The sequence below is a fragment of the Lissotriton helveticus genome, chromosome 10, assembly GCF_964261635.1.
Source record: "Lissotriton helveticus chromosome 10, aLisHel1.1, whole genome shotgun sequence".
NCBI classification, from domain to species: Eukaryota; Metazoa; Chordata; class Amphibia; order Caudata; family Salamandridae; genus Lissotriton; species Lissotriton helveticus.
Window position 1 is genome coordinate 583,764,117 of NC_136071.1, and position 14,163 is coordinate 583,778,279.

The following is a 14,163-nucleotide window of genomic DNA, read 5'->3' on the forward strand; positions in this document are numbered from 1 at the left end:
ACGCTCCAATTTCTCGATGCGACAACATCTTCAGACTGTAACTGTATAATTTCTTGCTTAGACTCTTTTCATGTGAAATGTCCTCCCACATTTCCTTTAGTTCTGTCTTTTCTTTTTTTGTGATGTAAGACGTCACATATCGAGCCACAGCAATAGAGTTGTCAGCAACGAATTGAATATCCATGTTAGCATTCCACATAGACAAAATCAATGGGTTGTAGTCGTTGATGTACTTAGACTCTTCGTCTCTTTTTAAATTGTATGTATTTTTTGGTGATTTCTTCGTCACAGTATGTCGCAGAGAAGACATCATATTATTTACTCTTCCTTTAGAAATCACTGGTCGTGGAAAGCTGAAACGACATTTTGTGTAGAACTTGTCCTTGTTTCTGAATTTTCGACGACAGTACTTTCCACAACGATGGGATTGAAAGCGTAAAACTTGTTGCCCTAAACTGTTTTCTTCTGTAGTTTTCGAAACAGCACATGTTGAATACTCTTCAATGAAACTCATCACTGTGTCATCCGAATCTGTTCCAAATTCGGGTGCATCTTTAATCCACAACAACATATGTATGTGAGGAGCACCTCTCGCTTGATACTCCTTTCTCCAAAAGAAATCCAAAACCTCTCCAAGGGGAGGATTTTTTTTGTTGGTAATAAAAGACATCATATCTTCAAATCTATGATTAAAATATCTGCATACATTCACTGGATCCAAAGAGCACAGTTCTCCAGGTGTTTTGAGTTCTATATTTTGTATATTAGCATTGGCCTCTCGTAGAAATTGAAGTAAGTCCTCCCATGCATACTCGGCACACACTCAATGTGAGGAACCATGTAGGAGTTCCTAAGTTTCTTAGCATACATTTCAATTCCCCATGGCGACGGTACCAATACTCATTTGTACCACGCTGACATGCCATGAGATTGATTAGATGAGATTCTAAAATATTATCTTGAAGATTCACTTTCTGCATAAAGTCCCGCGCCGAAACATTTTGTAGATGTGCTCCACTTTTCAGAATATGGTTTACTGCATAAGAAAGCCCAGACAAGTCACTTTCATACAGTAGATGAAACAAATAGGGAATGCATTGACGAAACCTTGCATCTTCAGCATATAATCTTACAGTTCGATATTCAGATACAGGAATTTGAAGTGGTCGATCGTCATATCGCCCACCTCGACCTGTTGGAAATAGCTGTGGAAAACAACGAGCTTCCAAACTTTCTTCCCATACACTAATGGGACTTCCTTTTGCTGTTTTCATTTGAAACAAGTCAATTGCATTCCCCATTACTTCTTTGGAATGTAAAGGAAGAACAGTATAATGTTCATATATTTCTTCACTTCTAGACACATCAACTTTTTCAATTTGGCCAGCTGAACAATCACTGTCTTCATCTGCAGCTGTTTCCTCTGCTGCAACACATACATCTTTGTAGTACTCATTGTTTTTGACTAAATACAACGTTTTCTTTTTGACTTTCCTAACATCCACTAAATCTTGCCAGATCTTTGTACTCTTTGTTGGAACCCCATTAACTAGAATAACTAAAGGTTCCTCTTCTACTTTTTCTATACCAATTGTATCAATATTTTTTTTCAAATCTAGGGGCAAATAAACAACTCTTCCCTTTAATCCTCTCTGCAAATCTGTAGGAGGCAATTTCCCTATCTTAGGCTCAATGCGAACAATTGCCTGAAAAGGATGGACACATTGAATCAAAATAGACTCATATGTATTTAAATCTATCAATTCACTGGGAATGTCTATCAACTCCAGATTATTATGAACAGCTCTAGCAGGCATTCTATTTTGATTTAATTTGTCATAACAATATTTACAAATACGCTGATCAGAACTCAAATCAAAGGAATTCTTTACCCACAAATAAGTTGCTAAATCTTTCCACTCATAATTATCCATCTTTTCACTTTTTGCATATAAATCAACTAACCTAGTCTGAATCTAATAATGAGTCCGTCGACAACACACACAAGTAAAATTCGGCCTTTTACTTGATTTCACCTTAAACCTGGTAATTTCCTTCTCAAACTTTTCTGTATTTAAAATCTGTACATTGTCTTCCACATTACCTTGAATTTCCGTCTCAATTTCTACACTGTCCTCTTGCTCACGAAAATAACAAATCTCAATTTCTTCACAAATCTTCTTCACATCTAATTCTGTTCCATGCAAAAGAGCACTGTTTAATTGTTTAAGCTTAAGTGTTGGACTTTTTGCATAATACAACATTCTCACTAATTTCCTCATTTTGGTATGATGCACTGCTAACATCCTAAAATGATGAAAAACACTCTGACAGACTTTTCTAGAAAGACAAGCCAGTGAATGGCCTTGCAAACCTGTGATTCCTCTCACTCTGCAAGGATCTAAGTCTTGCAACAACTTCATTTTCTGCTTTAGAATTTTCTTACTATATGTACGTAAGAAATTACAAAACAAATCAATTGATTCCTGTCGCACACTACAAATACTACTACACTTCCAAGTGTACACTGGACCCTTAGTACCTCTCCCTAAAACTCCATCAGATAACACCTCTTCTGGTTCTCTAGGCACAAGTTTCTCTTTTTCAATCGGACAACCGTCTTTCACTTCATACGCTCGACCACTGGTGTCAACTGCATGCACTAAATCATTCTCCTGGAAGTAACTCTCCTCATTAAAAAATGGCTCACAACTTGAACTGTGCAACCATTCTCCAGAAAAAACTTTACAAAAATTAGTACGATTAATTACTCTTTTCCATCTACTGTTTGATTTGAAAACATCAATTGTCTTGTTAAGTGTCCTAATTCTATTGATTATTAAAATAAATAATTTTTTCTTAACTTCAAAAGCATGATCAACAATCTTCTCTACACTTTTATTTTTCTTATAAAAAGCAGCTCTCTGTTTACCTTTCCTAATGTTTTTTAACAAATTTAAAACCACCCTATTGCGAAACATTCGTCTACGAATGTCTCTAAACTGATTCTGCCTTCTATTCCTATACATATTATTCTCTCCTGCTCCAGTTTTAGGATTCTTTGAATTTCTCTCCTTCCTTTTCAATTTTACTCTCTCATTTTCTTTTTGTACATGGTGTCCATTTTTTTTTCTGGATGTACATATGTTGCGTAAAAAAGACTTAGTTGTCTTACCAGGAGCTTTGTTCCTGTTTTTTGAAGTATCTGTTGTGGAAGAATGCTGTAATTCCGTTGCTATTTTTGATTTTTCCCGGTTGCGTTCTTTCTTTGTCCTTTCTTTTGTGGGCATCTTAGCTTTTTCTTCAAATAACGATTTCAATCTGTGTTAAAGAAAAACAGTACCACATTATAGACCACTATTACCAAACAACAAAGCAATGACAAAAAGCAAACGATCAATACAGGGTTTCAGATCAGGTGAGGATTCTCCAGTGGTGCACAAAAGGTGAGGAGTGTATTGAAAAATATAGTGGAAGACAGCTCTGTCCACAACTACAAAGAAAATCAGACCTATGTCTAACTCCACTGCACTCTTATACACAGGCTTCACCACCTATGCTTCCCAAGAAAATATTAATTATATAGTTATATAAAATTGGATTTTATAAAATTGTGAAGCTCCATGAGAAAGCGTTTGCCTCAGTCTTATTCCTGTTGTGAGGCAGGTGGAAGATTTTGCCTCAGTCTTATCCCTGCTGTGAGTCAGATGATTGTAAATAGGATCTGTGCTGTGTTTCCTAAATGTGATGTCAAAAATGATTTTGGAGAAAATGATTGGTTTTTACATTTTTGATTATAATGTGGCGCAGAGGTTTAAAAAGTGACGCATCTACCTACATGCATCAATTTTTAAATATGCAGCAAAAAGGTACTTGTTTGGGTTTTCCTAGGGAGCGTAGTTGGTGAAGCTTGTGTCTAAGAGTGCAGTGGACTAGGCTTCATGAAGCATATACCTGTCTGCATTCTTAGACGCAGGTGTCAATTTGACTCTTTACAGTGATGTTAGCTGTGTTTTAAAACAGTGTAGGAATCATATTGAGTTTGTTTGCATAGAGGAATTGTATTTTGTAAAATTGTGAAGCTCCATGTGAAAGCGTTTGCCTCAGTCTTATTCCTGTTGTGAGGCAGGTGCAAGATTTTGCCTCAGTCTTATCCCTGTTGTGAGGCAGATGATTGTAAATATGATCTGTGCTGTGTTTCCTAACTTTGATATCAAAAACGATTTTGGGGAAAAAAAATGTATTTTACATTTTTGAGTATAATGTGGCACAAAGGTTTAAAAAATGACGCATACATGCGTCACTTTTTAAATATGGGGAAAAAAGGTACATGTTTGGATTTTCCTTGTGAGCCTAGGTGGTGAGGATTGTATCTAAGTGTGCAGTGGACTAGGCTTCATGAAGCATATCCCTGTCTGCATTCTTAGAGACAGGTGTCCATTTGACTCTTTACAATGATGTTACCTGTGTTTTAAATCAGTGTAGGAAGCATATTGAGTTTGTTTACATAGAGGAATTGTATTGTGTTAAATTGTGAAGCTCCATGAGAAAGCGTTTGCCTCACTCTTATTCCTGTTGTGAGACAAGTGCAAGATTTTGCCTCAAAACACCAGTGTCTAAGAATGCAGCAGAGATAGGCTTCATAAAGCCTAATCCACTGCACTCTTAGACACAAGCCTCAACACCTATGCTCCCCAGGAAAGCCCAAGCAAGTACCTTTTTTTGCCCCATATTTAAAAAATGACACATGTAGGTAGATGCGTCACTTTTTAAACCTCTGTGCCACATTATATTCAAAAATGTAAAAACCATTTATTTTCCCCAAAATCGTTTTTGACATTACATTTAGGAAACACAGCACAGATCCTATTTACAATCATCTGCCTCACAGCAGGGATAAGAATGAGGCAAAATCTTGCACCTGCCTCACAACAGGAATAAGAGTGAGGCAAACAATTTCTCATGGAGCTTCACAATTTTACAAAATACAATTCCTCTATGCAAACAAACTCAATAGGCTTCCTACACTGTTTTAAAACACAGCTAACATCATTGTAAAGAGTTAAATTGACACTTGTGTCTAAGAATGCAGACAGGGATATGCTTCATGAAGCCTAGTCCACTGCACACTTAGATACAATCCTCACCACCTAGGCTCCCAAGGAAAGCCCAAACATGTACCTTTTTTCCCCATATTTAAAAAGTGACGCATGTATGCGTCATTTTTTAAACCTTTGCGCCATATTATACTCAAAAATGTAAAATCCATTTATTTTCCCCAAAATCGTTTTTGACATCACATTTAGGAAACACAGCATAGATCATATTTACAACCATCTGCCTCACAGCAGGGATAAGACTGAGGCAAAATCTTGCACATGAAGCTTCACAATTTTACAAAATACAATTCCTCTATGCAAACAAACTCAATATGCTTCCTACACTGAGTTAACACAGCTAACATCATTCTAAAGAGTCAAATGTATTTCTATTAAACATGCACATATTCTTTATTACTTTTAAAAAATGTAAAAACTATTTTTATGCTTCAAGAAGCCTAGTCCACTGCATTTTTAGACACAAGCCTCACTACCTACGCTCCCCAGGAAAGCCCAAACATGTACCTTTTTGCACCATATTTAAAAAGTGAGACATGTTATTAGATGCGTCACGTCTTAAACCTCTGCGCCACAATATACTCAAATATGTAAAAAAAAAACATTTCCCCAAAATCGTTTTTGACATCACATTTAGGAAACACAGCACAGATCCAATGTACAACCATCTGCCTCACAGCAGGGATAAGACTAAGGCAAAAGCTTTCACATGAAGCTTCACAATTTTACAAATTACAATTCCTCTATGCAAACAAACTCTATATGCTTCCTACACTGAGTTAACACATGTAACATCATTGTAAAGTGTCAAATTCACAACTGTGTCTAACAGTGCAGTCAGGGATAGGCTTCATGAAGCCTAGTTCACAGCACTCTTAGACACAAGCCTCACCACCTACGCTCCCCAGGAAAGCCCAAACATGTACTTTTTTGCACCATATTTAAAAAGAGACACATGTAATTAGATGCGTCACGTTTTAAACCTCTGCGTCACAATATACTGAAATATGTAAAAAAACATTCATTTCCTCAAAATCAATTTTGAAATCACATTTAGGAAACACAGCACAGATCCTTTGTACAACCATCTGCCTCACAGCAAGGATAAGACTAAGGCAAAAGCTTTCACATGAAGCTTCACAATTTTACAAAATACAATTCCTCTATGCAAACAAACTGAATATGCTTCCTACACTGAGTTAACACATCAAACATCATTGTAAAGAGTCAAATTCACACCTGTATCTAACAGTGCAGTCAGGGATAGGCTTCATGAAGCCTAGTTCACTGCACTCTTAGACACAAGCCTCACCACCTACGCTCCCCAAGAAAGCCCAAACATGTGCCTTTTTGCACCATATTTAAAAAGAGACACATGTAATTAGATGCGTCACTTTTTAAACCTCTGTGCCACAATATACTCAAATATGTAAAAAACATTCATTTCCCCAAAATCGTTTTAACATCACATTTAGGAAACACAGCACAGATCCTATGTACAACCATCTGCCTCACAGCAATGATAAGACTAAGGCAAAAGCTTTCACATGAAGCTTCACAATTTTACAAATTACAATTCCTCTATGCAAACAAACTCAATATGTTTCCTACACTGAGTTAACACAGGTAACATCATTGTAAAGAGCCAAATGTATTTCTATTAAACATGCACACATTTTTTTTTCTTTTAAAAAATGTAAAAACTATTTTTTCCCCCCAAAATCGTTTTTTACATCACATTTACAAAACACAGCACAAGTCCTACGTAGAAGCATTCCATGTCACGACTAAAAATTCACAATTTTACAAAATACAATTACTCTATGCAGTAAAAACTTTTTACCAAGCATTATCAAAAAGCATGACACAAAGCAACATGTAAAGACCACAATTTTCTTCCAAATCTTCTCCATAGAATATACAAGTCTCTATGTATATTAAATGAATCATAACTCACCTTTACAAATGCTTTAGGACATTCACAACAGTGTCAGATACACACACCAATATTTCTTTAGCAGAGCAAAAGGTATGTTCTCCAAACACTGCAAATCATAAAGGCACAGAAAACCTCTAATTCTACACAGATATCCCTTTTTGTTAACCAATTAAAACTCTTCCCTCTCTATATTCAAACCAACACCCTTCCCCCCATCAGCTCTTTCTACCTGTTACCATAGCAACTCCCTCCTCACTGAGCTGCCAGGGTTAAAAGTTTATTCTACAATGTTGCAAATCACCTCTGCAAGGATGTTTGACCTACAAATACACCAGCTTATCTGGTGTAAGGTTTCTTTAAATAACTTTTTTTTAACCTTTCAAATTACTTCTTACACAGAACACAACCATGCACCCTAACTTTCAGTTTTCACCTATCTCATTCTACCAATCATTGCTTGTGATTCAAGAGCACTGAAACTCCACAGGTTTTTTTTTGCAAACTCCTATTATTCCAACTGCCATTTCTTTTCCACACTTCATCTAACTGCACCAGAATCTCCTCTGACCATGTATTCTGTCTGGATTATTGGACATAGTTATATCCACTGGGCTCAAAGGTATGCTAGTAACAGAAATTTACACAACCTTGATTTATCAAACGTGAACATAAAATGGATTAGCCACAGAGGATTAAAATGTCACCAATTGATTCCATTGGTGAAAACCTTTTTGCATTTACCACACCCTGACCTGTTAATTCTGCACTGTGGAGGAAATGACTTGGGCACTTTGACTGGTGTAGGTCTGGAAATGCTTTTAAAGGACACCTTCGAGCAATTGATGGCACTTTTTCCAGAAACTGCCTTGGTATATTCCAATATATGCCAAAGGCAGAAATGGAAGTGGTCCAACCAATTTTGTCCACAATTTGAAAAAGCACGGAAACATGTGAATAAATCTGTTTCTGCTTACATGAGAGACTATGGAATGGGTTCAATATACAACAACAACTTGCGTTACAACATGCAAGATATTTACAGAGAAGATGGTGTGCACTTCTCAGATGAAGGGAATAGAATATTCCTCCTGAATTTAAGACTGTGCATTGGTACCTACTTGTAGGTACCTAAATCAGCCACAGAGCTCAAAAGCCCGTTTCAGGGCTACCCTATCTCTGATCACTCCAAATGATTATCTTTTTTTAACTTTTTTCACTATTTTTCACCATAGTACGCTCCCCGGTACGCTTCCCGGTGCGCGTACTGGGCGCTCCCCCCGCGAAAATTTAAAAATATAATTTCTTTTTTGTCCTATATGGGCCTCCTAAGACCCCCTCAGGAAACCTAGAGGGTCAGGGAGTGCCAACCGTGCCCCCTTATACCCATTCCCAACGTTGTTTGTCCGCCATTTTCTGACTCAAATCTACCGAAACACAAAATGGAGGACTCCCGTACCGCTGCCGGTACGTGTACCGGGGCGCGCACCGTGAAGCGCTCCAAAAAATAAATAAAAGTTAATTTACATAAAAACCACTGGAGACACTTTCACCAAATATAGAATAGGCAATACTACATACCAGTCCCTACCATTTTCCCAATTTTGGTGGAATTCCATTCAGCCATTTGGCCTGTAGCCCTGTCTAAATATCCTGAGGTAAATTACATAACAAAAACACATCTGATGTGTTAGAATTGACAACCAATTAAAATGTTACTTTCATTTTCTATTTTTTTCCTGACATTTGATTGGTTATGTACATGAATATAAATGACAAATGAGAGGGAAACACAGCCATTTTGACTACTACTTCCTGAAGTGCATTTGAAAAGGATTTTCACTGAGAACTTCAACTGCTTTCTCAAAGGTACGTTGTTATTTTGGAAAGTGAAGTATGTTGTGCACTTTAAGGTCATTTGGAAAACATTTTCTGATAGTTATATACTATCCCTCTGTAATAGTTATAGATTGAGATAGGCTTCTCTGTTATAGTTATGGATGGAGTTAGGCTTGTCTTGTATAATTATGAATTTACTTAGGCTTTATCACATACACTTTTTTATATATCTACATCCAACCTGATACCATACACTGCCCAAACATAACTTCACTGTTAAAAAATCAAAACTACCTGTCTGAACTTAAACCCAACAGTGCCCTATCTCTACTGATATATTTATTTTTTATGCAATTTACAGCAAGAAAATGGAAGGACAACAGAATATTTCTTTCGAAATTGTTCTGGAGAACAACCCTGAAGAAATTATTGATGAGAATGATGACTTTGATTTTATGGATGAGTCACTGGACCATGAATTAGTTCAGTTTGTGGAAGCAATAGAATCACAGAATGAAAATGAGGACATTCCAGACAATATATTGTTAGAAGTTTTATTACATTTTGAAAAAGAATCAGAAAAATAAATTTATATTTAATAATCAAAAATTGTTCGAGACATTATTCATTATTATATGTAATTCATAAACTATTACCAAATTGATTATAATATAAAGTCAGACTTATAGTATACTGTGCAACGTATTTGTGTTACATATTAATTTTGCTCATAGTTACTTCCTTTCTCCCACTATATTATCTCCAATGTGTATTTGACATCTCTTTTTCATCTCCTGTCTCCATGTTGTTTCTGCTTCCCTGACAGACTATGGTATAGATTCCATATACATACCACACTAACTTCTATAACAACATGCAAATTATCTACAGAGGAAACGGTGTACATTGAATTTAAGACTCTGCATTGGTACCTACATGTTGGTACTTAAATCACCCACACAACACAACAACTCTATTCAGAGATACCCTACCTCTAAGCACTTTAAATTATTATTTTAGTGTTTCACTGAGTTTTCCCCATGTGTGGGGGTGGGGGAGGTGTGTGTAGGGGATGTGCGGGGGGTGTCTGTGAGGTGTGTATCTGTGTGTCTGTGTGTCTAGGGGGGATGAGGTGTATAGGTGTGTGGGGTATATGGATGTGGGTGGGGATATTGGTATGTAAGGTGTGTGTGTGGGTATGGGTGTGTGGGGTGTTTGAGTGTAGGTGGGAGTGTGGGTGTGTGAGGTGTGTGGGGGGTGTGTGAGGGTGTGGGAGGTAAGTGTTTAGGATGTGTATGTATGTATGAGATGTGTGGATGTGTCTGAGTTCTCTCTGTGTGTGTTGGGGGAGATGTGTGTGTGGGATGTGTGTGGTGTGTCTGTGAGATATTTGTGTGTATGTGCATGTGTGTGTGTGTGTGGTGGAAGGGGGGTGAGGTGTGTGTTTGAGTGTGGGTGTGTGGGATGTGGGTGTAGCTGTGGATGTGTAAGGTGTCGATGTGGGGGTGTGTGGTGTTTGACTGTGGGTGGAAGTGTGCATGTGTGAAGTGTGTGTGTGGGGAGTGTGTGGGTGTGTGAGTGTGGGGTTGTGTGCATGTGGGTGTGTGTGGGACACACTTGTAGGTACCTAAAACAGCCACAGAAACCAAAAGCTCTTTTCAGAGCTACCCTACATGTAATCACTCAAAATGATTATTTTACACTATTATTTTCACTATTTTTCACCTAAGTATGCTCCCTGGTACACTCCCCGGTGCGCGTACCGGGCGCTCCCCCCGCGAAAATCGAAAAAAAAAATGTTTTTTGTCCCACGGGACCCTTTTATGGCCCCCACATCAAACCTAGGGGGTCAGGGGTGGTGTACCCTGCCCCCTTTTGCGAATTTCCCCCTTTGATTTTTGCCACCTCTTGTATCTCAATCCTACCGAGACACAAGATGGCGGCCGCTGCTGACTGTTTCGAATGTTTACAGACACCCAAGAACCAATCAGCTTCCCGTGCGCAAGTCGCGTGGCGCGCCCGGAGCGCTCCCCGGTACGCGTACCGGGGCGCGCTTACAGATATATACATTTTTTTAAACCTAAATTACTCAAAATCCACTGGAGCACATATCTTGAGACATAGCAAAGGCACATCGGGCTACCAGTCCCTACAATTTTGCTAAGTTTGGTGAAAATCCATTCAGCAGTTCGAGCTAAAAGTGCGACAGACCGCCCTATTAAATTAACATGGGGAAAACACGTTTTGGGACCCCCCTTTTATCTCGGCCCCCGCTTGACGAATGCCCCCAAACTTTCAGGGAAGGAGCGGAGCGCCGCGAGGCAAAGTTGCTGAAAAATTCAGGCAGATTCCTCAACCGGCGCCAAAGTTATTCCCAATAGAATGTTGCGATTTCCCTATGGAAATCGATCCTAACTATATATACCTACTGGCGACCGCCAGTAGGTAATATATATATATATATATATATATATATATATTCACTGAAAAAACCATAGGTTAGAGACTATATATAGTTAGCTGGACATTTTATTGACATAAAACCAATGAAATTCCATATATAGTTAGTTGCACTAACTATATATCGCGCACCCGCAATCCACTGCTGATGATGTCACATATTACATCATTCATGACATGGTCAGTGACATCACTGATGACATCACTGATGACATCTCAAATGACATCACTGATGACATCTCAAATGACATCACTGATGACATCATCTAGTGTCTGTGTGTTTTTGTAAAGTTTAAATATGTTTTACATATTGAAGAATGAGTGGATGTATGGAAGACTGAGTGTGTGTGTGGCTGGCTGGGAGGTGTGTGACTCTGTGCATATCAATGTGTACTTGTATCAGTGATTGTATAAGAGAGTAAGTATGTGTTAGTATATGTGTGAAAAGTATGGTGTTCTGTGTTTAACTGTATAGATGAGGAAATCGAAGTGTGATTGATTCTTCACAGGACTGACTAGGTGTATGAGTGCATATGATAGTGTTGTAATAATGAGTGACTGTATGTATGAGTGATTGTATGGGTGAATGAGTGAATGTGTGTGTAGACGTAGGAATCAGTGAGTGCGTATGTAGTAACTGGTATTGGTGTGTCATGATGTCATCAGTGATGTCATTTGAGATGTCATCAGTGATGTCATTTGAGATGTCATCAGTGATGTCATCAGTGATGTCACTGAAGTATGGTGTTCTGTGTTTAACTGTATAGATGAGGAAATGGAAGTGTGATTGATTCTTTACAGGACTGACTAGGTGTGTGAGTAACTCCATGGATGAGTGGCAGTGTGTGAGTGTCTGCATAGGTGTATGAGTGCATATGATAGTGTTGTAATAATGTAATAATGAGTGACTGTATGTATGAGTGATTGTATGGGTGAATGAGTGAATGTGTGTGTAGACGTAGGAATCAGTGAGTGCGTATGTAGTAACTGGTATTGGTGTGTCATGATGTCATCAGTGATGTCATTTGAGATGTCATCAGTGATATCATCAGTGATGTCATTTGAGATGTCATCAGTGATGTCATCAGTGATGTCACTGACCATGTCATGAATGATGTAATATGTGACATCATCAGCAGTGGATTGCGGGTGCGCGATATATAGTTAGTGCAACTAACTATATATGGAATTTCATTGGTTTTATGTCAATAAAATGTCCAGCTAACTATATATGGTCTCTAACCTATGGTTTTTTCAGTGAATTTTCAAGGTTTTGTAAATGCTAATTCCTAACTATATATGGTCTATAACCTATGGTTTTTTCAGTGAATTTCATTGGTTTTTTAAAAGCTAATATCTATAGCTGTAAAATATATTCTTTATTACGTGACGTATCACGTAGCCACGTGAGACGCCTCATGACGCGTCGCATAACCGTGACGTATTGGCTCTGCAGCGCAAACAAAGCCCGTAACGTAAGCGTGCCGGAGCACGCTTACAGATATATATATTTTTTTTAACCTTAATTAGACAAAATCCACACGTGCACATATCTTGAGGCCTGGCAAAGGCACATCAAACAAACAGTCCCTACAATTTTGCCAAGTTTGCTGGAAATCTATTCCCTTAATTTTTTTTTTACTGTTTCTCTTGGTTTTCCCCTTGTTACGCTTACCGGGACGCTACCCGGTACGCGAACCGGACGCTCCAAAAACACAAGATGGCGGACTCCCGTTACGCTGCTGGTTAGCTACCCGGTTCGCGTACCGGTAAGCGCCTCTACCGCGAAAAATAGCGGGGGACTTTAATATCCCCCTCATCAATCCTAGGGGGTCAGGAGGGGTTTACCTTGCCCCCTTTCCTTCATTTCCCCCTTCTTTTTTCACCACATCTTGTCTCTCGAACCTACCGAGAGACAAGATGGCGGCCGCTCCGGACTGTTTACAATGTTGACAGCTACGCTGCCGGTTAGCTGCCTGGTTAGCTGCCCGGTGAGCTGCCCGGTGAGCTGCCCGGTTCGCCTACTGTAATGCCAGAAACCGGTCCCCGGAAGCTTGTTTCCTTTCCAGTGAAGAATTGGCTTGGTAGTTTGGTCTGCCCTGTTCCCATGATGCACTGGGCCAGGGACAGACTAATTTGCATATAGCCAGGTTCTGAACTGGGATGGTGCAGTGAGCTAAAAAACGGTGATGGATCAAGCCCTGATCTGTTGACTGGGTAGGAGTGTTCTGATTAACTCAGATACTCTGTCCATCACCACCCCCTTTTTGAAATATTTTGGCCACTACAAGTGTGGAAGGGTATGCTCAGACATGAGTCCCTTGCTCACTGCACCATCAGGATTCAAGCAAGCCGGGCCGAAGACGGCTGTAATGCCAGAAACCGGTCCCCGGAAGCTTGTTTCCTTTCCAGTGAAGAATTGGCTTGGTAGTTTGGTCTGCCCTGTTCCCATGATGCACTGGGCCAGGGACAGACTAATTTGCATATAGCCAGGTTCTGAACTGGGATGGTGCAGTGAGCTAAAAAACGGTGATGGATCAAGCCCTGATCTGTTGACTGGGTAGGAGTGTTCTGATTAACTCAGATACTCTGTCCATCACCACCCCCTTTTTGAAATAGGTTCGCCTACCGGGACGCGCCTCTACGGCGTAAAATCGCAAAAAAAAAAAAAATTATTTTTTGCCCCGCGGGGCACTTTAATATCCACCTCATCAATCCTAGGGGGTCAGGAGTGGTCTACCTTGCCCCCTTTCCTTAATTTCCCCCTTCGTTTTTCACTACATCTTGTCTCTCGATCGTACCGAGAGACAA

General features: G+C 39.1%; 1 long non-coding RNA gene across 1 annotated transcript in view; it reads left to right on the forward strand.

Moving 5' to 3' along the window:
• The window catches only part of LOC144785413 (uncharacterized), a 946,426-nt gene that overhangs the window by 786,080 nt on the left and 146,183 nt on the right, over positions 1-14,163 (forward strand). The gene's annotated exons all lie outside the window — the stretch shown is intronic.